Genomic DNA, 26,516 nt, shown 5'->3' with positions numbered 1-26,516 from the left:
TCAAGCACCTCTGCAACAAAAAGACAAATAATCCAACTAAAACACGGGGCAAGGAAATGAACAGACACTTCACCAAAGGAGACATTTAAGCGAACAACAGACACATAAGGAAACCCTCACGATCACTAGCCATTAGAGGTGCAAGTCAAAACCACAATGAGATACCATCTCACTCCGGCATTATTGACATGAATCAAAAAAACAGGAAATAACAAATGTTGGAGAGGCTGCGGGAAAGTCACAACTCTTACGCACTGCTGGTGGGAATGCAAAATGATACAGCCATTTTGGAAAACGATATGGTGCTTCCTTAGAAAGCTAGAAATAGAAATACCACACGATTCAGCAATTCCACTCTGACAATATATCCTAGAGAAATGAGTTGTCACACATATAGACATACGCACACCCATGTTCATTGCAACATTGTTCATAATAGCAAAATGATGGACATAACCCAGATGCTCATCAACAGATGAATGGATAAACAAACCGTGGTACACACACACCATGGAGTATTATACTGCGGTAAAGAACAACGATGAATCTAGAAGCATTTCACGACATGGATGAATCTGGAGGACATTAGGCTGAGTGAAAGAAGTCAATGACAAAAAACAAATATTGTATGAGACCACTACTGTAAAAAGTTTTAATTGAGAGGATTGGCAAATGTTTACCTACTAAAGCAAATACTAATAAAAATCAAGAATTATATACTTTATTATGTTTATTCATCAGATCAAACAAAGAGGTTTTTCATCATTTAAATTAATTTTGTGAATAATTTCAAGGTAAGATTTCTGTAAATACAGAGAAGAAGGGATATGTTCAAATTGTTTTTCTTTTAATCAACTGCAAACTGTCATTGTGGGACATTCAGATTATAAGGAATCGGGTTTTAAATAATGCACACTGGCTGTATTCCTAATCAAACAGGTCAAATATTTGCCAATTTTCTCATACAGAAATAACCATGAAAGTATATACTAGTCATTCTGAGCAACAGACTATTAACTCACTGATCCCTTCCATTCGTCATCTTAGGATCCATGTTTTCCCACATGAGGTCTGAGAGCGTAATGGTCGTGGAGAGAAACGGGACCAGTGCACTTGTAAGAGACACAGCTTCTGAGGGCCATAACTCGGGGACTGACGCAATAAGTCTAAAGGTTTAGTTTGTATTGTGCTGATACTACTAAGTCACGGGAAAAACTTCAATAAAAATTGTTCACACTTTTTGCTTTCTTGTTCGTATTTTTTAAATTTTTGTTTTGTTTTGAGTCTAATATATCTAATGTTCTTGGTCCCATCCGTAATCAGCAGAATAACAATTAGCCATAAGAGTATGAAAGATTAACACTGCTAGACTGCCAAAGGAGCCCTGGTGGTGCAGTGGTTAAGAGCTTGGCTACTAACCAAAAGTTTGGCAGTTCAAATGCATCAGCTGCTCCTTGGAAGCTCTATGGGGCAGTTCTACTCTGTCCCACAGAGTCGCTATGAGTTGAAATCGACTTGATGGGTTTTTTATTTTTGTTTTTAGACTGCTGAAAATCAATGCCAACATGTAGCCTCTGAGAAACTGAGTTTCTGTGATTGGAAGAAGTGGGAAGGGGAAAATGTTACAAATTTCACACATTGTAAAAAGTTCCTTAAGATCAGAAACCCTAGTTTGCTCCTTTACTGCTGTACCCATTTTCTAAGAGAGTGCTGGGCACATAATAGATGCTAACTCAATGTTCATTGGATGAATGTTATAAAATATACATGTTTCCTAAACACACAATTTTCTAAGATACTTCATTTTTCACAGACTAGGAAATTTCCCCTTACACAAATTATAAATTTTTATTCTTAAAAGGACAGATACATATTAATAAAATAAGAAAATTTTACAAGCTAGCTTTCTGTTTCACCTTTTAATAAACTAAACCAAACCCACTGTCATGGAGTCAATTCCGACTCATAGCAACTCTATAGGACAGAGTAGAACTGCCCCGTAGGGTTTTCAAGGAGTGACTGGTAGATTCAAACTGCTGACCTTTTGGTTAACAGCCAAGCTCTTAACCGATTTAGTTAGCTAGCTTATTAACAAGAACAACAAGAAATTATTAAACTAAGTTTACTGGGAACTTTCAGAATGACTGCTCTTTGCTTAGCCTTTTTTAACAGCTCTTAAAAATTACTTGACGGCACTGGGTTTTGGATTTTATACGTATACGTATATACATATATATTTCGTGATTTTAAGTAATTCGAACATTGTATTTGATGATTTTTTTTATCTTATGTAAAGAAATTTAAGATGATAGAGAACTTTGAAAGACAAATATATTGCTCCATCTATTTGTTTTTAGGACTACAGTTTTTGCTAATTACAAAAGTTCTAGCAATCATCAATTATCCACATTATTAAAGTTTTTAATATTGCATTACTAAGTTTTCCTGTGTTAAGATTTTATCAATTTACCCTTCATCTTGTTTTTCACCTCTTTTCTTCCTTTAATGTTGCTTGACCAAAAATGAGAGGATAATGATGTTCTTTATTTAATCTTTTTTTATTTCAATATGCCATTCATAGATGACTTTGTCATATATTTAAAAAAAAAGGAAAATTACTGGCTTACTGATCCTTAGCTCTTGAACTTCTAACTTGAATATTTCTCCTTTGGCTCAAGTTCATAATTAGGTTTTCTAAATTAGAGAGCACTGCCTTTATAATCTGTCCCCATAAGCTTGAGACATTAGTCAACTTGGATATTAATCAGTTTTGCATTAAAATAGAAAAAACTCTATAATATAATATAGAATACTTTGACACATCTTAAGAATATTCTCATAAATTCTGAATATTCTGCCTTTAAATTTCTCTCATTAGTTCATTTGCTTCTAAAGCAATGTATCATCAAAAAAAAAGTAAGTGTGTGCAGCATTTATGAATAGAAACCTCACAGGAAATGAACCTATACTAAATATACCTCCATGGAATAACAATTTACAGATTAGGTCTTCAAAAGAATAGTCCGTTGAATTGATCATATGGCACTTTAAAAATAATTGAATTTCTGCTCAAAATATATCAATGTTTTTCTTTCTGAAGAGTCTTTTTTTTTTTTTTTTGATGCTTTACCAATATGTCAAGCCCATGAGGACAGACTAGAAATACAATAGATCCATTCTACTGAATAGATGCAGAGTCTAGGTGAGTTGTATCAAAAGATCAAGATGATTTATATAGCTTTGTAAAACCAGAAAATGAGTCTGTAATAAGTCATATGTCATTTGGATATCTGTTTTATAGATTAAGGTTTTTATTTTTAAAAATTATACAATAATAGCTCTAAGCGTTTAGATAAATAACTACAAGCTGTAGTTCCTGTTAGAGACCTCAACACAGGCAGTCCCCAGATTATGAATGAATTCCATTCCTACATCTGTCTTTAAGTCGAATCTGTATGTAAATTGGAATAGTTAGGTATGGTTTGTATCTAATGTCAGTAAAATGTTTGTCTTAGTACATCATATATAGTGTAAGTTTCTATGCATAAAAATATTTTAAAAAATACTTCCAGAAACACTAAAACACCTTTAACATAATAATACAGTAATAATGATAATAATAATAATGTTTTATGCATGTCACAAAGTAATGCTGGTTTTGTTATTACAAACAATTGTATGTACCTCAAATTTTTAATATCATAGGCTTTACGGTGGTTAGTTTGTAACTACAGGTTGTAGTTTGTAACCCAGGGACTGCCTGTAGATCAATTTTTTTTTAATCATATGTTCCAAAAGGAAAGAAAATATTTTATTTCTTCAGAGACAAATGAAAGATGCAACATACCATAACTGATATATCATAAAATGAGATACTCTTAAAGAATGTCTCCTCAAATAACTAACAGTGTCAAGAACTAAATAAATCACCCTGCAGGCTATATTTCCTTGTCTCCCTCTCCCTGGACCTCACATAAGTCTCCCACATTTTCCATGCTTGTCAGCTTATACAGCTGACATCCACATGTAATAAAACTTCCCCTAGGTCTTTATTTCAGGGGATGACTCTACAGGACTACCAACGCCCAACAGATCATGTTTTAGATGGTTTCTAGCTTGGCCACTTCTGGCTTAAAGTTACATCCGATCCAACAGTTCCACTGGAGAGAATATGTTTCTCTTGTTGATACCAGTTAGTTTTCATTTCTGATTAAAAAAAAAATTGTAAACATCTTTTTTAGAAGCCAAGTGAAAGTAGATAATGTGGCACATCTCCTCAGTGTAACACAATTTAAGTACCATAACTATAACCAAAAAATCCCAAACCCATAGCTGTTGAGTCGATTCCAACTTACAGAGTAGCACTGCTCCATAAGGTTTCCAAGGAGCTGCTTGCTAACCTTTTGGTCAGCAGCTAAGCTCTTAACCACTGTGCCACGAGGGCTGCATCGTAACTATATAGACATTATTTTTGATTGATGATTACTGTCAGCATGCATTCTAACTTTTGCAATCAGTATAAAAAGTATAAAATAAAAAGTATGAAGCCCATTGCCGTCGAGTCAATTCCAAAGCATAGCGAAGCTATAAAACAGAGTAGAATTGTCCTATGCATAAGGTTTCCAAGGAGTGGCTGGTGGATTCGAATTGTGAGCCTTCTGGTTATCAGCCTGAACTCTTAACCACTGTGCCACCAGGTCTCCAAAAATTAAGTACTTGGGCATGGAATTGAAAGCTCACGTAGAGATTCACAAGCAAACATGTTGATATGAAAGTTAAGTTTAAGGTCAATACATGGGAATAATAAAAGTCTTATTTAACTTCATAGATCAATTAACAAAATCACCTGTATACATTTCCTTAGAAAATAAATCGTGCCTTGCCACCTCGTTGATAGATAAAAATGTTTGCTGTTGTTGTTAGGCACCATCTAGTCAGTTCCGACTTACATACTAAAAACTAAAATGTGAACATATTTTTTGCTGAAAAATGTAAATCCTAGAGTTTATCTTTTTAAAAGAAATGCTGCTAAATCAATACTCTATCATATGTTCTCAACTAAAGTCAACCACATTTAAATATTAAGTATGTTTAATATTTAACTATTAATATAAAATATAATATTAGTAATTAATAATATTGTTTCTAATTTTTATTTTAAGTAAATATTATAATAAACATTATAATTCAAATATTAACATTGAATATTAATGAATTTAACTATTGTTTTAGAACTTCCTTATTTAAATGTGATATTTGGGGTTCCCGATGCAATTCTGATTTTAATTTGTACAAGTTAAAATACACTAATGATAGATAGGGACCCTGGTGGCACAGTGGTTAAAAGCTACAGTGACCTACAGCTGCTGACCAAAAAGTTGGCAGTTCCAATCCACCAGCTGCTCCTTGGAAACCCTATGGGGGGTTCTACTCTGCCCTACAGGATCACTATGAGTAGAAACTGACTCCATGGCAACGGGTTTTTTTTTTGTTTGTTTGTTTAATGATTAAAAAAAAGGAGAAAAAGAAAAGAAGAGAGGAAAGAAGAAAAATGTAAAGAAAGAAGGAAAAAGTTAAGATAAATTGTAACGTTAAGCAGGAAAAAATTTTGAAGGCATCAAAATTTAAACTATTTGGTAAAATTCTTATCCTGCCCTCTCTCAACCTCTGAAGAAGAGACAAGTATGACCAAAAAACCCCAAAACACTGGAAGACCTGATTCATATCCTTTATGACTGTCTGAAAAAGAGGTTGCATAGGTGTTCATAAGAAAAACTTCTCATATTTATTACTGTTTTCCTTAGAAGAAATTGAAGTGTTATTTCCAGTCATTTTACTTTTAAAAAATAAAGATATCAAAACTTTTGATCGTACTCTGAAATTATTTGTTAGTGAATCTTAGACTTTGTATAACCTGAAAACCTGTTGCCGTCGAGTCGATTCCGACTCATAGCGACCTTATAGGACTTTGTATATGTGTAGTAAAATCGTTTTTAGTAAAATCTGGTATTCCAGTAAAAATATATAATTAGCATTGTAATATAAGTTTGGCAGCTATACAGAGATATCATGGTCCCTGAAATACTATTGATGGGTTGTAACTGGTCACATGTAAGATATGTATCAGTTCTAGACCACCTGCTAAAAACAGTGTGTAGTAATGTGAAAAACTGAACTGTAGTAATCGCCTAGATAACTCAAAATTATATTTTGTTTTTAGTTATCATGTACACACACATCTTTCCAATCGATGTATTCTGTTGTCTGAGTACTTGGTTTAGTCATCTCATTTACTCTTTGCCAGAGGATTGGTATGAGGCATTTTTGGGGTGTTCTTAAATATTTTGAAATTAATTATTGATTATTTAAAAAAAAATTCTACATGTTTAAAAACATATTATTGAACTGGATTGAATTAAATTAGAGTTACTAAATTAAAAGAAACAAACTACAACAAACTTTTATAAAATTTTAATATTTCCCTGTTGCTGAAAGGATACCAAGTTTGAGGAAATGAAGCTTCTTTCTGGAGCCTAAGGAACAGAAGGATGGAAAAGATCAAAGATGTGTGAAGGCAAGCCATTAATGTTCCATTAGCAATTTCCAGTTGCCTAACTGGAGCTTCCATTTCAATTTCACCTTTTCAAAGCAAAGGGCTGTTAGTCTTTTAAGTTGAGATTCCTGAAGTCTGATTTTCTATGACTCAGTTCCTCATTCATGAAGGAGGAATGAAGTAGTTACTAGGTTTGGTTTAATGATTTTTTCGGTTTCATTTAGTCTTAATGGTAAGAGTCCCCGGGTGGTGCAAACAGTTAGCAATCTGGGCTGCTGCTAACCAGAAAGTTGGAGGTTTGAGTTCACTCAGAGGCACCTTGGAAGAAAATCCTGCCAATCTAGAAAAATCAGCCAGTGAAAGCCCTACGGGGCACAGTCTTACTGTGACACATGGGGTTTTCCTGAGTCAGAATTGACTGGATGGCAACTGTTTTTATTTTTGTATGGGTACTATGGAAGCAATACAGCATAGAGGTTGTGTTGTTGTTAGTTATCAATGACTTGATTTTCGACTGATAGTGACCTCATGTGACAGGGTAAAACTACCCCATAGGGTTTTCAAGGCTGTAATTTCTGGGAGCAGATCTCCAGGTCTTTCTCCTAAGTTGTTGCTATGTGGTTTAGCAGCCAAGTGCTTAACTGTTGAGCCACCAGGGCTCCTTCAGAGGTTAAGTGTGTAGGCTCTTAAATCAACCTGCCACTAGCGTTCATATTCTGGAGCTGCTACTTACTAGCTGTGCGCTCATGGTGAGTTACTTGTCCGTTTTTTCTTCTCCATTGGTAAACTGAGGATTATAATAGAAGCAACTTCATAAATTTTTTTGTACAAATTAAATGTATTAATGCATAGAATACCCTTGAAAAAATACCTGGGAACAAAGTAGGAACTCAATGATGTTAGATATTTAAATTATGATTAAAATTAATGTTTAGTATGAGAGATTAAAAAAAAAATCAAACCCACTGCCATAGAGTTCATTCCGACTCATAGCGACCCTATGGGGTTCCAAGGCTGTAAATCTCTATGGGAGCAGACTGCCACATCTTTCTTCCAGAGCAGCTGGTGGTTTCAAACTGCCCACCTTTCAGTTAGCAGTCGATCGCTTTAACCATTGCACCACCAGGGCCCTTTTTGAGAGACAAAACAGTTCAAATAATTACAGGTAAAGCATTCTTGGCATTCAAAAGAGGGAGAAATCTTTCTTCCAAATGTCATGTGAATGCCTCTCTTCCTCTCCTCGTCCTACCACTCACTATCCTTCTTGCTTCCTACCTCATCATCTCAAGAGACAGCCTGGGGGCAGGGCAAGAGCTTGGGTTTTTCCGTCAGACAGAGCCTTGGTCACAGGTGCACTCCTTAGAGAGTGCTTCAACAAGGCACTTGCTATCTCCAAGACCTGGCTTCTTACTACAAGTTGCATGAAGGGTGTTTGATGCATAGTCAGTCATCCACGCATGTTATTTCACATTGAGGCCCATTCTAATAGAAGATAAGAAAGATTTAAAAGAGTTTTGTTATATTAGGAGAAAAGAATATTATGAAAATCACAGAGAATTCTCTAAGATGAAAATAACTCAGTTGAATGCATTGAAAGGTTAAAAAAGAAATTGAAGAAAATAATCAGGATTATTCAAAACATATTAGTCATGTTTACTGACCCAGTAACATATTAGTATGTATCACCCATGGTGAGAAAAATCAAGAAATTTTCTTTTATAAATATTTTTTAAAATGTTAAATAGAGGCTAGAAGATCACCTTCAAAGTCCTATTGAGGCTTTAGCTTGGATTGTTTTATGAAGGTGAATGAAATCAATTACCCTGGTATGTGAAAGCTAGATCTATGTCTTTCAGTCTGTTAAACTTACGATGTGTCTAAACTAGCCTCTTTTGGCATCTCATTGCCAACATTTGGGAAATATTTACTCTGCTGCCTGGTAAGAGAACAGGAAATATTTTCTTCAGCACTTCTGTCATTTTCTTTAAATACTACTTGTATTATGAATGCTATTTGAACTACTGACCTCATTGCACAATAAGAAGAGTAATGTTTAATGTCAGCCTTTGAGGTCTTGAACGTTCTCAGTGATCATTCTAATTTTCATTTATAAAATTATCTCAAGGTGTGTGTGTACCACTTGTCAAAATAGAGGGAAAAACGCATCCAACTTTCATTATATAGGGTTTGGAATTTCTAATTATTTTTCTACTTGCGACTATTAAGAATGGGAATAAATAATTCAGGCCACAAAAATCAACCAATTTCATGAAGACTGCACCTTGTATTTTAAAAAAGTGACTTTTAATAAAATATGCAGTAATTTATTAGTGAGTTTTTTTAAGTTAAAAGAAAGATAAGCTTTTGAAAAATCAGTAATAGCACAGTAAAATTAGAAAACAAACAAAAAACATTTGACCTTAACAGAAAGTAACAAAAATAAAAGAAAGTTCAGGTACTCTGCTTCTCCTCTCCCTGGGGAAGTGGTAAAATTGAAATGTTTTGACCTGTGGCCAATTTTAAGTAGAAGCAGGAGCTTTAAGAGCCAGCACATAATGGGTTTTCATTTCCTAAATTGATGACAGTAAAATACAAGAAGCAAATTTCATCTCGTCTATAATTTCAGCATTGCACCATGTTTAATAGTAGTATTTTACTAAAATAAAATTTAGTTAGTGGAGTAAAAGAGACTACAGGAAAGCTGGAAAAACTCTGAATCCATTCATTAGCATTGGTCTCAAGAAGTAGCAAAAAATGTCTGAACTCAGAAGAACTTATTCCATGCTCTGTAGATAAAGCACCATACCTTGAAGAAATTCCATTTCCTTACCTGGCGTAATCACCTACCATCCAGTCATTCCCTCCAATGAGTTCTAAAAAAATCCCAAATAGACCATTTAAATCCCACCACACAGAAAGAAACTTTGCATTTACTGTGTACCATTCTCCTGCTTTCACTCTCCACCAGTCATCAGTAAATTAGGATTCTTGATTTCAGTGAAACTAAATATACCATGACTGGTGCCCAAAGAACGACATGCAAATACAGTGCAAGGTTTATCTTAAGAAATTTCTAAATAAATCCCTGTCACATAAATCCTCCGAGTTTTTTTTCCCTTTGTTATTTATACTGTCTTTTCAGTTAGTGATTAGGAGACGGAATGAAACACCAAACTCTAAACACGTTAAAATATAATATTCCACATATAGTACAAAAAAGTTCTGGCATACCAAGTGAAATCAACTATGCTATTTGAGAAACTACTTATTTTATGAATCAATATTAAATTTATCTTTTGTTTAAATTTAAATATTTAACAACAAAGTATTTCCAACATACAGAAACATAAAAACAGAGACTTAAGTAATAGACATTCAGATAACTAAACAGATTGTTAACTTATGTTAACATTTTGGTCCTATATAGTTCAAATTTTTTTCTAAAGAAATAAAATGCTACGAATACAGCAAACATCCCACTTACCGTCCATTTTTTTTTAACTCACCCTAAAGAGGATCCTGAAAATAATGTTCATCTTTGTCCTACATGCTTAATTATATGCATGTATAAATACATTAACAGTATGATAACTATTGTTTTGCAAATTCCTTTTTGCACTTTGAGATATATGCATTTTGATACATAGAATTCTTAGTCTTTCATTCAAACTACTTTAAGTGGCAGAGGTAATACACTGTAGAGGTAGTTGAAAGTATTTTTTAACATATTCTCTTATTGATTAATAGTTTAGTCATCCCAACATTTTTCATGAGTTCAAATAGAGATGAAATAATATTTGATTTTTGTAGATTTTTCTTTTATTGGGACTTTATGCTTTTCTTCTTTATTTTGATGAGTAGGTTTGTTAATTTTCTTTGTGGTTACCTTGAAATTTATCCTTATCTTCCTAGGTTTGAACCAGTCTATTATTTCTTGGTATTGTCTTACCTTCCTCTCCATTAGAAAGTTCTATACCTACTCCATTTATTCCCTCTTTTATTGTTCTGACTTTGTTGTCATTTACAGATTAACCTCTCTGGCTTCCTGTTGCAAGTCTTTTCATTTTGGATAGTCCCTTGAGAGTTCATTTCCTACATCTGGCTAGTACAATCTTGCATCCTAGGTTCAGGCTGTGGTCTAATGTTGTTTGTTCTCAGACCAAAGGACACCCTTTAATAATTCTTGTAAATTTGGTTTCGTTTTTACATATTCCCTAAATTTCTGTTTATCTGGAAATGTCCTAATTTCACCACCATATTTGAACAAAAGTTTTCCAGAATATATTATTCGTGGTTGGCAATTTTTTTTCTTTCAAGGTTTTATATATGTCATCCCATTGCCTTCTTGCCTGCGTGGTTTATTCCAAATAATCAGAGCTTAGTCTTATTGTTTGTCCTCTGTATGTGACTTTTTGTTTTTCTTGAGATGCTCTCAGGATTTTTTCTTTGTCTTTGATTTTAGCGAGTATGATTATGATATGCCTTGGTGTTTTTCTTCTGGAGTCTATCCTACATGGGGTTCATTGAGCTTCTTGGATGGTCAGCTTTTCATCATTCATGATATTAAGGAAGTTTTCTGCCAGCAATTCTTCAATTATCCTCTCTGTATTTTCCATTTTCTCTCTCTATTCTGGAACTCCGGTCACTTGTAAACTTTTGTTTTCAATTGTATCCCACATAATTCTGAGAGTTTCCTCAGTTTTATTCATTCTCTTTTCTGATTTTTTCTCAGAGTTGTATCCAAGTTTTTGTCTTCAATTTCACTGATCCTGTCTTCCATCATTTCAAATCTGCTTCTATCATACTGTCCATTTCTGAAATCTTGTTTGTCTTTTGGCTTTCTAATTATTGTTTTTGTATGATTTCTAGTTGTGAATTTATTTTGGCAGTTTGTTCTTGTATATTTTCCCAAATTCTTCCATTTTTTTTGTCTTTGTTTTCCATGAATTTGTCTGACTTTTCCATAAATTTGTCTTTTTCCTCATTTTGTCTGCTTTTTCCTTCAACTCTTGGATAGCTTAGAATATTACAGATTTGAATTCCCTATCAGGTAGTTCTAGTGCCTTTTCTTCTTCTGGAAAGCCATCCGGTGTTTTTTTTGGACACTTACTGGAACCTTCCTGTCCTTTTTTTTTTTTTTTTTTTTTAATATGCTTTGATATTGTCTGCTGTCTTCGGGACATTCAGTAGTTATTTTCTTTATTTCTTGATTGCAGATTTGTTTGTTTCTTCCTGCTTTTTTTGCTTTATTTGATTATATATGAGCAGGTGTGCTGTGCATTCTTTATTGTTTCCTCATCTGTAGTTGTGATACTTTTCACCTCCTTGTCCAATGGGTGAGGCCAGTCACTCAGCTATGGTGCACCAGGGCAGGTCAAGCTGAAGGGGAGAGGCTGAGATGGGTTGTTTGTGGCACATACTATGGGTGACTGGGCAGGCCAGGAATCGGTGCTGGGCAGGTTCTGGTAGGCCATGCCTGTGCTGCTCAGTGCACGGTGCAGGAAGGCAGTAAAGACGGGGAAGGTTGTGATGCATGGAGCTAATACGGGTATGGGAAAGAGAAGAGAGAAACAGGAGTCAAAACCAAAAAAGAAAAAAAGAGTTCTACGGGAGCTTCCTGTTGGAATGGAGAAGTGAGAAACTGAGAAATGGAGAAAAGAAAAATGAAAAAAAAAAAAAGGGAGGGGGGAATAATTAGATAAAAAATTGGAAAAGAAAATCCCCTAGCGGTCCCACCAGTTCAGGCATGAAGACTGGGGAAGTTGTTCCCAGGCTGAGCAGTATAGCCTGGCTAGAAGGGGTATGGATGTCACACAGCACCAGGTATTCAGGAGACAGGAAAAGAACGTAAGTATTGACAAACAAGAACTGAGAAAGGAAGAAAGACAGAAAGGGAAAAAGAGAGAAGAAACAACAAAAAAAAAGAAAAGAAATGCCCCAGGGATCTCGCCTACGAGGCTGCACAGATTGGGGGGAGTGGCTCCTAAGCTGTGCAGTGCAGCCTGGCTAGAAGCCAGTCCCAAGTGCAAAAAGAGAAAGAAAGAAAACAAACAAATGGAACAAGGCAAAACAAATGAGCAAAAAAAGAAAAGAAAAAACCCCAGGGATCCCACCAGCATGGTGTTGTGGGCCAGGGGAGTGGTTCCCCAACTGAGTGGGGCTTCACAGCCTTTCAAGAAGAAGCAAAGATGGCACAGCACAGGGAGCCAGGTGTTTGAGAGAAAGGAGGGGGAGATGGTGGGAGGCATGGAAGAAACCAAAAGACACAGAAAGAAGCAACAGCTTCTGAGGGAGCCAGTCAGTATGCGCGTGGTAAATTCAAGCAGCCTGGGGCAGAAGCAGTTGCCTTTTGGGCAAGAGATTGTGACTGGCAGGAAGCAGAGGAGGTGAAGGGGGAGGGAAAGAGGGAGCGTATATTGCTCCTTACCAGGTGCTCTGTCTCTGTCTCCTGCTGGGAACTTCGTGAAGCTGCTTTCCCATACTCCCTGTCCCCCAATCTGCAATGTGGGTGGGGCAAATCCAAACAGTGTGGATGCTGCAATTCCTGGCTGGCTGAGCTCCTGCAGCCAGGAGAGGAGAGGATGGGGGTGGGAAGGCTGGTATTGCTGGTTACTGGGACTCCCTGACAGGAGTCCAAGATGGCAAATCAGTGCTGCATTAGCTGATAAGGGACCTCCCCTCGTTTTTTGGGTCTTTGCTGTGGAGGGATGTCTACAGTGCCATTTTGGCCAGAAGTCCTAATATTTTATTTTTGTCTCTGTGTAATCGTACTGGAGATTTTCTAGGCAGAATTTAGCATGTGGTATTGTTGAATAGTAGACTTATTACAATGTCATAAAGTTACTCTCTAATATTTTGTTTCCCCTCCATGTGGGCATTTCCTGCCCATTTTATTTAGACAAGAAGTTGAAGCAAAAGTCTTGAGAGTGAGTGCATATTCATTACCATGATTCCTTTTCCCTGCAACATAAACAAGCAATGCTTCGGATCATTTCTTTTTTTGAGCCACCAACTGATCCACAATGATTTGTTTTACACGTGAAAAATGAATCTTTGGTGTGTTTTTTTGTTTTTAAGACACTGGGAATTTGAGGTTGCTATGAGTCTGAATCGACTTCACTGCACACAACGACAACAACATAACAGAATAAACTTGTCTATCCTGACTAATGGACAAATCTTCAATTTTAATAAAACTGGCAATTTGCTTTTGAAAAGGTTACACAAAAAAATCGGTAATGCATGTTTTTGTTAGTTGCCATTGAGTCAGACCTGACACATGGTGATTTTATGTATAACAGAGGAAAACATTGCCTGGTCCTTCATCATTCTCATAATCTTTGGTATGTTTCAGCGCATTGTTGCTGGCACCATGTCAATCCATCTCATGGGGAGTTTCCCTCATTTTTGCTGACCCTCTACTGTATCAAACATGATGTCCTTTTCTAGCTCTTGGTCTTTGCTGATATGTCCAAAGTAGGCAAGATGAAGCCTTGGCATTCTTGCTTCTAAGGAGAATTCTGACTATATCCTTTCCAAGACTAATTTGTTCATGTTTCTGGCAGTTCACAGTCTATTTTTCACCAACACCACAATTCAAATGCATCAATTATACTTTGATTTTTCCTTTTTATTGTCCAGCTTTCACATGCACACTCCTGTAAATGACTAAATTTATCATTTAAAAGAAAGAATCAGCAGAGATTATATGTAAATTCTGTCCTATACATATATATATATAGTTATAGGAATATTTAAAGTAAAAGGCTCAAGAAACACATACCAGGCACATTTCGACCAAAAGAAAATTAGTATACTTATATTAACGTTAACAGACCTATAGGGTCTCTATGAGTCAGCACTGACTTGATGGCAGCTAACAACAACAACAGCATATTAACCTTAATCAAAACAGACATTAAACCAAAAGGATAATTTGGGATAGAGAGGGACACAATATGATAAAATTTCACTTCAATAGCAATACATAACAATTCTATACATATCTGTACTTATTAGCACATCCACAAAATATATACTGCAAATTGAAAGACTTACAAGTAGAAAATTGAGAAATGCAAACCATAATGGGGATTTTAATTTGCTTTTCTAGTAACTGATAAAGCAGACAAAACAATAAAAAGCTTAAAAATGTATGAATCATTTAAAAAAAAAAATGACTGTCAAGTCGATTCCGCTCATACCTACCCTATAGGACAGAGTAGAACTGCCCTGTAGAGTTTCCAAGAAGCACCTGGTGGATTCGAACTGCTGACCTCTTGGTTAGCAGGCATAGCTCTTAACCACCACGCCACCAGGGTTTCCACTCACTTGATGAGTTTTACTTAAAATGATTTTTTTTCTCTTTTTACTTCCAAAAGTCCTATTTAGATCTTTGAAAAATATTTTATTCTTATTATACTATTTTATTATTTCATATGGTTTCTATATGTATTTTTTAAATCTCTTTTAACACTCTACTTCAAAACCTTTGAGATTGTTGGATTAAAACTGTTTAAAAATTAGATTAACTAAAAGGTCCTGTGGCTGGCAAACCCTATTGAAGAGTCTGCTATTATAGCTCAGTTTTTAAACCCCTAAACTAGCTTCTGCTTTTGCTTATTTGTGGTACCTGGAGATTTCAATCTTCTCCTTTTAGCAAATCTATGCATTAAACATGTAATATTTTATAGAATCCTTAAGTATTTGTGTTTGGACGGTCTCAGGTCAGCCAGATCTGGCATCTTGTTGGGTATGAAATCCACTGAATTGCATATATTTTTATAATTATCTGCCAGGATGTGCTAAAACAATTATGTTGGGGTAGAACTATAGAGATCTTCACAGCAAAAGAAAAAAAAAGTTAAACTGATATAATTTAGGCAAACATTTTTGTGTTTTCCAGTCATCAAGTGTTTTATGAAAAGAAATTCTGCTTTGGCTATATATTTTCTTCTAGAAACAAACACAGAATTAAAATAAAATGACTAAACTTTTTTTTTAAAACACTTTTTTGTAATCTATTTTGAGGGGATTTACTAATAAAGCTTTTGTAAAAAACTATTTTATTGTGTGTTTTAGGTGAATGTTTACATAGAAAATTAGGTTACCTTGTAACAATTTTTATACAACTTGTCGCATGACATTGGTTACATTTCTTCATAATGTGTCAACATTCTCGTGATTTCCATTCTTTTTGTTCTTTTTCCATTAATCTAATTTCCCTGCCTCTCCTTAGCTTCTCATCAGTGTCTTAAGGTAAAGGTTGCTCATTTGGTATCATATTGTTGATTATTTAAGGGAGCACAGAATTCAAGGATGACACTGTTTATTTTTTAAGCCAATTTATTTGTTTGGATGAAAGGTGACCACTGGGGGTGGCTTCAATTCCAAGTTCAAAGAATATCTTAGGGCGATAGTCTTGGGGGCTCCTCTAGTCTCTATTAGTCCGGTAAGTCTCGCCTTTTTTTAGAAATTTCAGTTTTGTTCTATAGTTTTCTCCCTTTCTGTTTCAGACCTTCTACTGTGTCCCTGGTCAGAACAGTCAGTAGTGCTGGATGAGTACCATCTAGTTCTTCTGGTCTCAGGCTAGATGACGCTGTGGTTCACATGGGTTCTAATCTATTTTATCAACCTCAGAACAGGTTAGTTGCTTTTCTTTACGCTAGCCTATTTTGCATTCATTTTTAGAGAAACTGATGTGAAATTAAGGTCAAAATGCTTGCAATAATACAATATAACAAATAATTTATAATAAATTTGTATTATGAATTATTTTATAAATTTATTTTATAAATATATGAATTATTTTATAAATTTAACAATAGCAATTTTAATAAATTCCTAGTTGCTTTATTCTCCTTTATCCACCTTTTAAGAAGAAGAAGAAAAAAATCCATTCATTTCTGCCATTGTAAAACTATTACGATTAATCTGGCAAGCTCTAGTAATATAAACCATACAGTTCAGGTACTAGGCCACTGCTTAGCAGTAAACATTTCTGTTCTGGGATTTAAAGTAGAGGGAAAAATCCTTAGGATACTAACTAGAACAAACAGCATGATTAAAGACTAATCCTCCTTACAAAAAAAGTTAAATTTTTCACGTGGTGTAACTTTAAAATCCAGTTTGAATATTTCAGCTTATATCCTGCAGAGTTTAGGAATGATTCAATGTCATCAAGGGGCTTAAATTTTAAAAATGACAGTTAATAGGGCCATCTTTTTCTCAAGTGTAAAGTATGACTATTTTTACGAAGGTCACTATAAAATGGTCTATTCATCATGCATTTTTATTAAATATATAAATATTTATATATTGATAAATATATGGGGTTGCCATGAATTAGAATTGACTCAAGGGCAACTGTTATATCCTACAGTCTATCTCTCTATGAGTGATTACTACTCCCCACTCATTTAGTATGTTTAGACATAGCATTTATTCTTTAGAATAACACCAGCTAATTTATAATGTGTAGAATTTAACTAAAGATTTCATATTGACAGTATTATAATATATTTAATGTGTTAGCGTGCACGGTAAGTGTATGCGTCCATTAAAAACCCATTGCTGTCAAGTTGATTCTGACTCATAATGATCCTATAGGACAGAGTAGAACTACCCCATAGGGTTTCCAAGAAGCAGCTGGTGGATTTGAACTGCTGATGTTTTGGTTATCAGCCAAGCTCTTAACCACTGAGTCATCAGGGCTCCAAGTGTGTGCAGCTGTTCTAAATTCACAAGTATCATAAAAAATGATTCAGAATCATTTTTTTACATTCACTCCTGATATTTCACTAAAGACAGCTTTCAAGCCCCAATACTTTCTTTCCCCTTCTGCCCCACATCTGGGCAAGCAAATTAGAATACCCAGGTTCTCTCTCCTTTGGTGCTCAATGAGAAGTTCAAATCACTCAACTGTGGCCCACAAAAGGAAACCCTCACTCCAGCCCCACACTTCAAATGTAATAGATGCCAAACAAGTCTCTTTTCCCTGTTCTCCAAGTCATTTCTGGACCATCTTGGGAGCTGCCCTGTACTCTTCATAAAGCCCCCTTTTGTGTGTAATTTATTTTTTCACACCCTCAAGGGTTGAGTGGGGTTCATCAGTCTCAACATCTGAAACAAATTCTGGGTGCAGTTTTACCACCTCTTTGGGGTAATTACAACTGTTATTATCTGTTGGAATAGTGAATAAAGGGAATAAAGGATTAAAGAGAATAGGATTAATTTAGTTTTGGCCATGATGGTTCTGAAGTGACTCTGGAATATGTAATTGGATATTCTGCTATGTAGGTCCCTGAGTGGGGAAAAATGGTTTGTGCTTGACTAAACATTGGTAGTTTGAATTCACCCAGTAGTACCATGTAAGAAAGTACTGGCAAGATGCTTCCATAAAGACTATAGCCGAGAAAACCCTATGAAGCAGTTCTACTGTGTAACACATAGACTTGCAATGAATTGGAATTGATTCTATGGCAACAGGTACGTACACTATGCAGTCAACTACATATCTGGAGGTCCACAGCAATGTCTGAGCAGGTAGCATTTTGGAATCATTAGCATACAACTGGTAATCAAGGGCCTGGAAAGAATGTGATCACCCATTAGTGTGTACAGAGTGAGAAGAAAAGAGGCCAAAGCACATTGATTCTGTTCAAATCTAGTTGTAAATTTTTTAATATTACTTTTGCTCTCAATTGTGTCTTCTTTAAACATCATTCTTGGTAATTGTTCTATCCTTCCTAAGCATAAGCTAACTTCAACTTAATCTCAAATCTCAGATTTATTATTTCTTTTTCCATAAAATAAAAATTTTACTTTAACAGGAAAGAATGATGCTACAAAATATTGGCTCTGCCAGAAGTTGGACTGGCAAAAGTTGTGTGATAGATATATTCACAACAGTGACAAAAAAGAAAATGAGTAGCCACTGAGTCTGCTTATGAATAACCAAACACCTCATGGAATCTGGTTCCTTGGTTTTGAGGTTACAGCATGTTTCATGGGCCATACCAGTTAATCAGCCTAATAACGTGTTTAGTACTTCTGTTCTAACTCCTAGTTCATTGCAGAGTGCCTAGGGTCTTAAAAGATTGCAAGCGGCCATCCAGTGCATAACAATTGGTCTCTATTCACCTGGAAAACAGAAGAGGAAAGACAGGGCAAGAAGGAGAATAGTAAATGTGTGCCTAATTGCCTCTGTGAACAACTGCCTCCTTTGCCATGAGACCAGAAGAACTGAATGGTGCCTGGCTACCATTTTTTAACATTTTGAGTAAAGATTCCATAGAAAAATCCTGATCAAAAGAGAGAAAATGCAGAACAGAAGGTCAAATTCTCATGGACACTAGGCTTTCTGAAGCCATGGAGGGTGGATGAACCCCCGAAACTATTGCCCTGAGATAACCTTTACACCTTAAACCAAAAATATCCCCTGAAGTCCTCTTAAAACCAAGCAATAATTTAGCTTAACTAGTAAAAAAGATCTGCCTTGCTCTTTCAAGAACTGTCTGTATGGGATCAAACTGACAACAGAAACTCAAAAGATTAGATAAGAAACTTAGGGTACAGTGATTCTATGTTAATGAGGGAAGAACAACTCAGAAGAGGAGGGTGAGAACGGTTGCACAACTCAAAGGATGTAATCAATGTCGTTTAACGGTGCATGGAGAAACTGTTGAATTAGTGTACGTTTTGCCGTGTAAAAATAAATAAATAAACCCAATGCTTTCTAGTTACTTCCATAAATTAATTCACCTAGGCAACATAACTCAGTGAGTCATAGGCTAGACTATCCAGAATTTTGAATATTTTATTTATAAATCATCCTGCATTTTTGCGTATTCAGTTTCATCTTTTCTTAATATGCATGCAAGGCAAAATTACATTTTAAGATTTCCAAATAAGGCATAATTTAATAAACTCTTTAAAAGGTTTGAGGTGTTTTTGGAAAAGTGACCAATAGCCTAGGAATTTTAAAATAAAGGCAACTCCTTTATCTTACAAGGAAAATTTCCTCAAATATTTCTGCCGAACAGCCATGTGCACTTCAAAATCTATTACGATGTCTTTCCACATCCGTATCTTCTATTTCTGAGAAACAATCATATCATTAGAAAATCTTAGACAAAATTTCTGACCTCTTACAAAAACAGGTTTGGCATGTTAGCTATTCCTCACTTACTAGTAGGAAATCCCCAGAGTTTCTTTTCTATGAAACAGCTACAAAATATTTAGTTCAACTGCCGTTAAAACATCATCTGCTCAATTTCTGCTACTTAACTCCAAGGCCCTTAAATTCTGTAAGTCCAGGGATGGTATTCTAAGAAGGCAAGATCAAGCTCTTCCTGGAAAGCTTTCAAAGGAGAATTAGCCATAATGGTTTAATACAACTGGCATGATGATTCATGTAATAAATGGAGGTTATATCTTTATATCCTTTTAAAGTTTTATTTAGGTTATCAAATCTCTTAGAAAACCCTAAAAATGTAATTCTGGAAAAATGCTGTAAACTCACTGTGATGGGTTGAATTACGTCCCCCCAAAATATGCTTTGTAAATCCTAACCTCTATGCCTGTGGTTATAATCTCATTTGGGAATGGGTTGTCTTCGTTACGTTAATGAAGCAGGATTAGTGGAGGGTGTGTCTTCAGTCAATCTCTTCTGAGATATAAAAAGAGAAAAAGTGCCTGCTAGCAAGAGAGACGGAATAAGACAGATGCCAAGACATATGGAAATCTCTAAGAAACAACGAAACAGAAGCTGAGGAGACAAGGACCTTCCTCCTGAGCCCACAAAGAGACAAAGCCTTTCTCTAGAGCCGGTGCTCTGAATCCAGACTTCTAGTCTCCTAAACTGTGAGAAAACAAATTTCTGTTTGTTAAAGGCATCCATTTGTGGTATTTCTGTTATACCAGCACTAGATATCTAAGACACTCCTATTCCAAATTATTAGGTTTTGACTTAAAATGATGGTCATTTGAGTATTTCTGTTATTTAGAATGGCTTAAATTTTGGAGCATGTATTTCTTTAGCTTATGCAATGAACTTATAAATGACTTTTCTCTCACAGGTAACTCTTCAATCCATAGCTGAGCATGAGAGGCAAAACTGGTGTGCTAAAAGTGTTTGAAAATGTTTAAATTAATAAGAGAAATAGATTTTTTTGTTTTAGTTTTTTCATATCCTACATTTTTAAGTTTCTTCTTCAAATATTTTTTTTCTACTCTCAAGATATAACTGGTAAGGATATCAGTTAGCTAGAAGTTAGGACATTCAATAAAGGAAGTATACAGAGTACAGTCATGTGAATTTTTAATCAAATAAATATGTCATGCAAGTGTTCATGGAATACTCTATATTATTAACTCAGTGCTTACTATGGCTATGGCCTAGGCTCCTGAACCAATCATTGGCAAATAGATGGAATTATTCTTAGACAAGTCAGGATGACCCCACAAAATGGGAGTAGTTTTAACTTCCAATGGAAGTGTACTAATGAACTAGAATTTTTTTTCAAACACACAAGGAATCAGAGGACAGGTCCCAAATATGCCTGGAAAACTACTCTACTGGGAAATTCAGAAAATCAAGATATATATGGAGATGCCATAGCAAATAATAGCATTACTTGGACATGTGAGTTGGTTCAGAGGCTTAATAGATTGTCTGGAAGAGAATAAACAGTCAATAAGCACCTGGTAATGAATGGCTTCATCACCCAGTTTATCCCAATGAGATACGGATTTAAATTCTTCATTCTTTAATAAAGAGTCTCTGGAAGAACAGTCACAATCTGTCTAAAAAAAAAAAAAAGCATATTGCAACATTAACTGTCATTATAAACCCATTCATGACATAGGACTTAGCCAACCTCATTTAAAACAAAAAAAAACTATGATCCAATTGATTCAATTGCAAAAGACACAACCTTTCTTGCGGAAAGTGAAGAGGACTTGAACACTTACTGAAGAAGATCAAACATCATAGCTTTCAGTATGGATTACACCTCAACATGAAGAAAACAAAAATCCTCACAACTGGACCAATAAGCAACATCGTGATACCAAAAACCAAACCCATTGCTGTTGAGTTGATTCTGACTCATAGTGACCCTATCGGACAGAGAAAAGCTCCCCCACAGAGTTTTCAAGGGGTAGATTTGAACTGCTGACCTCTTGGTTAGCAGCCGTAGCACTTAACAACTATGCCACCAGGGTTTCCAGCATCATGAAAATGGAGAGAAGATTGAAGTTGTCAAGGATTTCATTTTATTTGGATCCATAACCAATACCCATGGAAGCAGAATTGAAGAAATCAAAAGAAGCATTGCATTGGGCAAATCTGCTGCAAAGGACCTCTTTAAAGTGTTGAAAAGCAAAGAAGTCACTTTGAGGACTAAGGTGTGCGTGATCCCTGGTGTTTTCAATCACCTAGGCGTGCAAAAGCTGGGCAATGAGTAAGGAAGACTGAAGAAGAATCGATGCCTTTGAATTATGGTTTTGGTGAAAAATATTGAATATACCATGAACTGCCAAAATAATGGACAGATCTGTCTTGGAAGAAGTACAACCAGAATGCTCCTTAAAAGCAAGCAGGCGAGACTACATCTCACCTACTTTGAGCATGTTATCAGGAGGACTCAGTCTCTAGAGAAGGACATCATGTTTGGTAAAGTACAGGGTCAGGGGAAGAGGGGAAGATCCTTGGCAATATGGACTGACACAGTGGCTGCAACAATGGGCTCAAGCATAACAATCATGAGGATGGCACAGGACCGGGCAGTGTTTTGTTCTGTTGTGCAGAGAGTTGCTATGAGTCAGAACAGACTCGATGGCACCTAACAACAACAACATGGTCCAATTATCATTTCACTGAAGTCATATCACCCAAGTAACATTTTACAGTAAAGGATTTACCAGCCTTTTTCTTCTTCTGTCTTATGAGTAAGTTCATCAATATCTACCTAATTTAAAATTTTCAATATGTTATTATTTCTTTTCAAATTCGGTATGTGCTGATAAGCCAAGGCAATTAAAGCCATCATTTTCATAAACTCATTGATCCCTAAGGTTCCTATCTAATCTTTCAATTTGCTGTTGTCAATTTGATCCCATAGAGATAGTTGTTAAAAGCATAATGCTCAAGGCAGAACTTTTTTGCTAGTTAAGCTAAACTATTGTTTGGTTTTAAGAGGACTTCAGGGGATATTTTTGGTTTAAGGTATAAAGATTATCTCAGGGCAATAGTTTCAGGGGTTCATCCACCCTCCATGGCTTCAGAAAGTCTAGAGTCCATGAGAATTTGACCTTCTTTTCTGCATTTTCCCCCTTTTAATCAGAATTTTTCTATGGAATCTTTAATCAAAATGTTAAAAAAATGATAGCCAGGCACCATTCAGTTTTTCTGGTCTCATGGCAAAGGAGGCAGCTGTTCATGGAGGCAATTAGCCACACATTGCATATCTTCCTTCTATTCCTGGCCCTCCTTCTTCCTCTGTTGCTCTGGGTAAATAAAGACCAATTGTTGTCTGTTGGATGGCTGCTTGCAAGTTTTTAAGACCCCAGACACTGCAATGAAATAGGAGGTAGGACAAAGAACTAAGCACATTATTAGGTCAGTTAATTGGGATGTCTCATGAAACCATGACCCTAAACCTCCAAACTAAGGAACCAAATCCCATAAGGAATTTGGTTGTACATAAGCAGCCTTAGCAGCTACTCTTTTTTCTTTTTAAAAATATATCTATCATAGAACTTTTGACAATTCAACTTTTTACAGGTGTGCAACTTATTGATGGCAATTATAATAACTGCATCTGCAACTCTACCCTTAAGCAGTGCAATTTTTCCATCACCATTAACTCCCTTTTTCCCCCTTTCTCCTGCCCCAGGTAACCACTAATAAACTTTGGCCTCGGTACATTTGCCTTTTTTTTTTTTTGTCTTTTTATATAAGTGAGGTCATACAATGTTTGTCCTTTTGCGATTGACTTATTTTACTCAGCATAATGTCTTCAAGCTCCATACATACTGCAGCATATATCAAGACTTCATGACCTCTACTGGCTGAGTATTATTATCCCATTGTATATATGTGTCATGTATAGATCCTATTTCATTGCATGTGGAAATCCAATTTCACTTCATGTGGAAATTCAATTTTCCCAGAACCATTTATTGAAGAGATTTTTCTTTCCCCATCTAATGGACTTATCAACCTTGTCGAAAATCAGTTGACCATAAATGTCTGTTTATTTCTGGACCCTCAATTCTATTCCCATGGTCTTTGTGTCTATTATTATACCAGTACCAGACTGTTGTGATTACTATAGCTGTAGAGTATGTTTTAAAATCAGGAAGTGTGACTCCTCCTACTTTTTTCTTCCCTTTCAACATGGTTTTAGCTATTCAGGGCCATTTGTCATTCCATATAAATTTGAGGATTGTCTTTTCTATTTCTGTAAAAAAGACTGTTAGAATTTTGATCAGAATTGTGTCGAATCCATAGATCACTTTGGGTAGTGCTGACATTTTAACAATATTAAGTCTTCCAACCCAAGAACATGGAAAGTCTTTCCATTTATTTAAGTCTTCTTTAACCTCTTTCAGCAGTGTGTTATAGTTTTCATTGTGTAAGTCCTTCACATCCCTGGTTGGATTCATTCCTAGGTATTTCATTCTCCTAGATACTATTGTAAATGTAGTTGTTTCCCTGAATTCCCTTTCATACTTCTCACTACTGGTGTATAGAAACCCATCTGATTTTTGTTTTTGTTGACTTTGTACCCTGCAGCTTTGTTAAATTTCACTATTAGCTATAGAAATTTTCTTGTGGCTTCTTTGGGATTTTCTATATATAGGATCATATCATCTGTGAATAGAGATAATTTTACTTTTTTTCTTTTCCAATTTGGATACCTTTTATTTCTTTTTCTTGTCTTATTGCTCTGGCTAGGACTTCTGATACAATATTAATAGAAATGGTAAGAATAGGCACTCTTGTCTTGTTCCAGATTTCAATGGGAAAGCTCTCAGCCTTTCTCTCTAAGTCTAATGTTGGCTGTTGGCTTTTCATATATGCCCTGAATCATACTGAGGAATTTTCCTTCTATTTCAATCTTTTCTAGCGTTTTCTAATTTTTTTTCTTCAATATGAACATGAGGCTTAGCTATATTGTAAAAAAAAAAAAAAAAAAAAATATTGTAGCCATCATAATATCAGTTTGTGGATGTTGTCAACACACTTAGAGAGCAGAATCAAGAAAATCTTGGAGAAAAGGAGTTGGACACATAACTAAGCCATTATTATTTCTAATCAGTGAAACTTTTAGTCATATTCCCTCTATTATTTCAGTCAATTTAAGTTAGATATTTCTAGTACTAATGTCCAAAAGCATAATTTTTAAATATCATTTCTCTGTGTTTATATCACTGTGGATATAAAACACACCCTCTGCTCACTTAGGTTCTAAAGACCAGGTCATTATTCAAAATGGAGATTATCTACATCATAACTGCCCAATTACATAATTACTTAATGCCAAAGCATTGAGAATCATGGCCCAGCCAAGTTGACATATAACCTTAACCATCACAGGCTGTTACTGACAGGCATATGTCATTAATGCACAAAATAGTTGCACAGTAAGTCTTTTACTATTGCCGTAAATGCAAAATGTCAGATAACGAGATAATCAATAAGTGAGGGCTGGGTACATATGGGTCAAAATGTCTGAGGAATTTACAGATTACTTTCTTGCACTGACGTTGTGCAGAACACAACTTACAAGGTGACCTAATAATTTTTGTTTCTTAAATATGATATTTTTCTTTATATTTAAAAATCCAATAATTTTACCAATGCATTTTGATAGCTCAATGTCAATTCTCCCCAGGATTTCTTTTCTTTTGAAAATTACTTCTAATATACATGTAAATACTTTTTTGTTCCTTTTCTACTCAATTATCTATGTATTAGGTCTCCTTTACAATGTAAATAAATTAGATATAAGTAACAAATATAGAAAACAAAAACACTGTTACTTAAGTTAAAAAGACCTCTTTAAAACAATTATTGAGTTGGTGGGGCCTAGATGGCAGACTAGTCAGATACTTCCGGTGATCCCTCTTACAACAAAGACCACAAAAAAACAAGTGAAATGATTACATTTATGACAAGCTAGAAGCCCTGAACATCAAAGGCAAAGTTAGAAAATGGATTGAGTGAAAGGGGGAGGGAGAGATGATTAAGAAGCAGAGAGGAGTTGCAGGACCTGAATCACTGGGAATCCTCAGGCACCGTTCCCTGGAGTGACCTCAGTAGGGCTCCGGATGCAGTTCCCTCAGGGAGAAACAGCCAGCTGCACAGCCTACACACACCTCTGGAGCCAGGGAAGAACAGCACTGCTGGCATAAGCTAAGCACTTGTGTATATTTTACCTTGCCCCCAGCCCCCAAGCCAGCTGCAGTGGCTGTCAATTTCCCTGCCCCTGAGATAGGTGCTGCTGAGCACCCTGAGGCACTCTCCTGACCTTGGAAAAGGAATAAATTCACAATTGGGGGAAAGATAATCTGCTAGCTCTGCTAATCTGGGGCACTCAGGGAAGAGGTGGCTCCTGTCCAGGCATAAATGGTCCGTTGACTTTGAATATCTTTTCCCCCTGCAAAGAGGAGTTGGGTTTATTTCAGGAGAACAGGCCCTTGTTGGCAGACTACAAAAGTTGCAGCTGTGTGGTGGAGAGGTGGGTGTTTGATGTTTGACACCGCTTTGACTATTAAACATAGTCCTCACCTAACCACACCAGGGGCCTAAGGACTAGTGGTTCCACTCATGTCACCCAGCCACCCATGCCTGGGTCCAAGGATAAGTGTATCTCCTACTCCTTATGACCCAAAGCACTGGGGGCCCACAGTCTGTCTGCAGAATCCACCAGGGACGTGCTTTCCTCACAGACAC

This window comes from Loxodonta africana, chromosome 21 (assembly GCF_030014295.1).
Source record: "Loxodonta africana isolate mLoxAfr1 chromosome 21, mLoxAfr1.hap2, whole genome shotgun sequence".
NCBI lineage: Eukaryota > Metazoa > Chordata > Mammalia > Proboscidea > Elephantidae > Loxodonta > Loxodonta africana.
The sequence above is the reverse complement of the archived record's forward strand: the minus strand, read 5'-3'. Positions refer to the sequence as shown.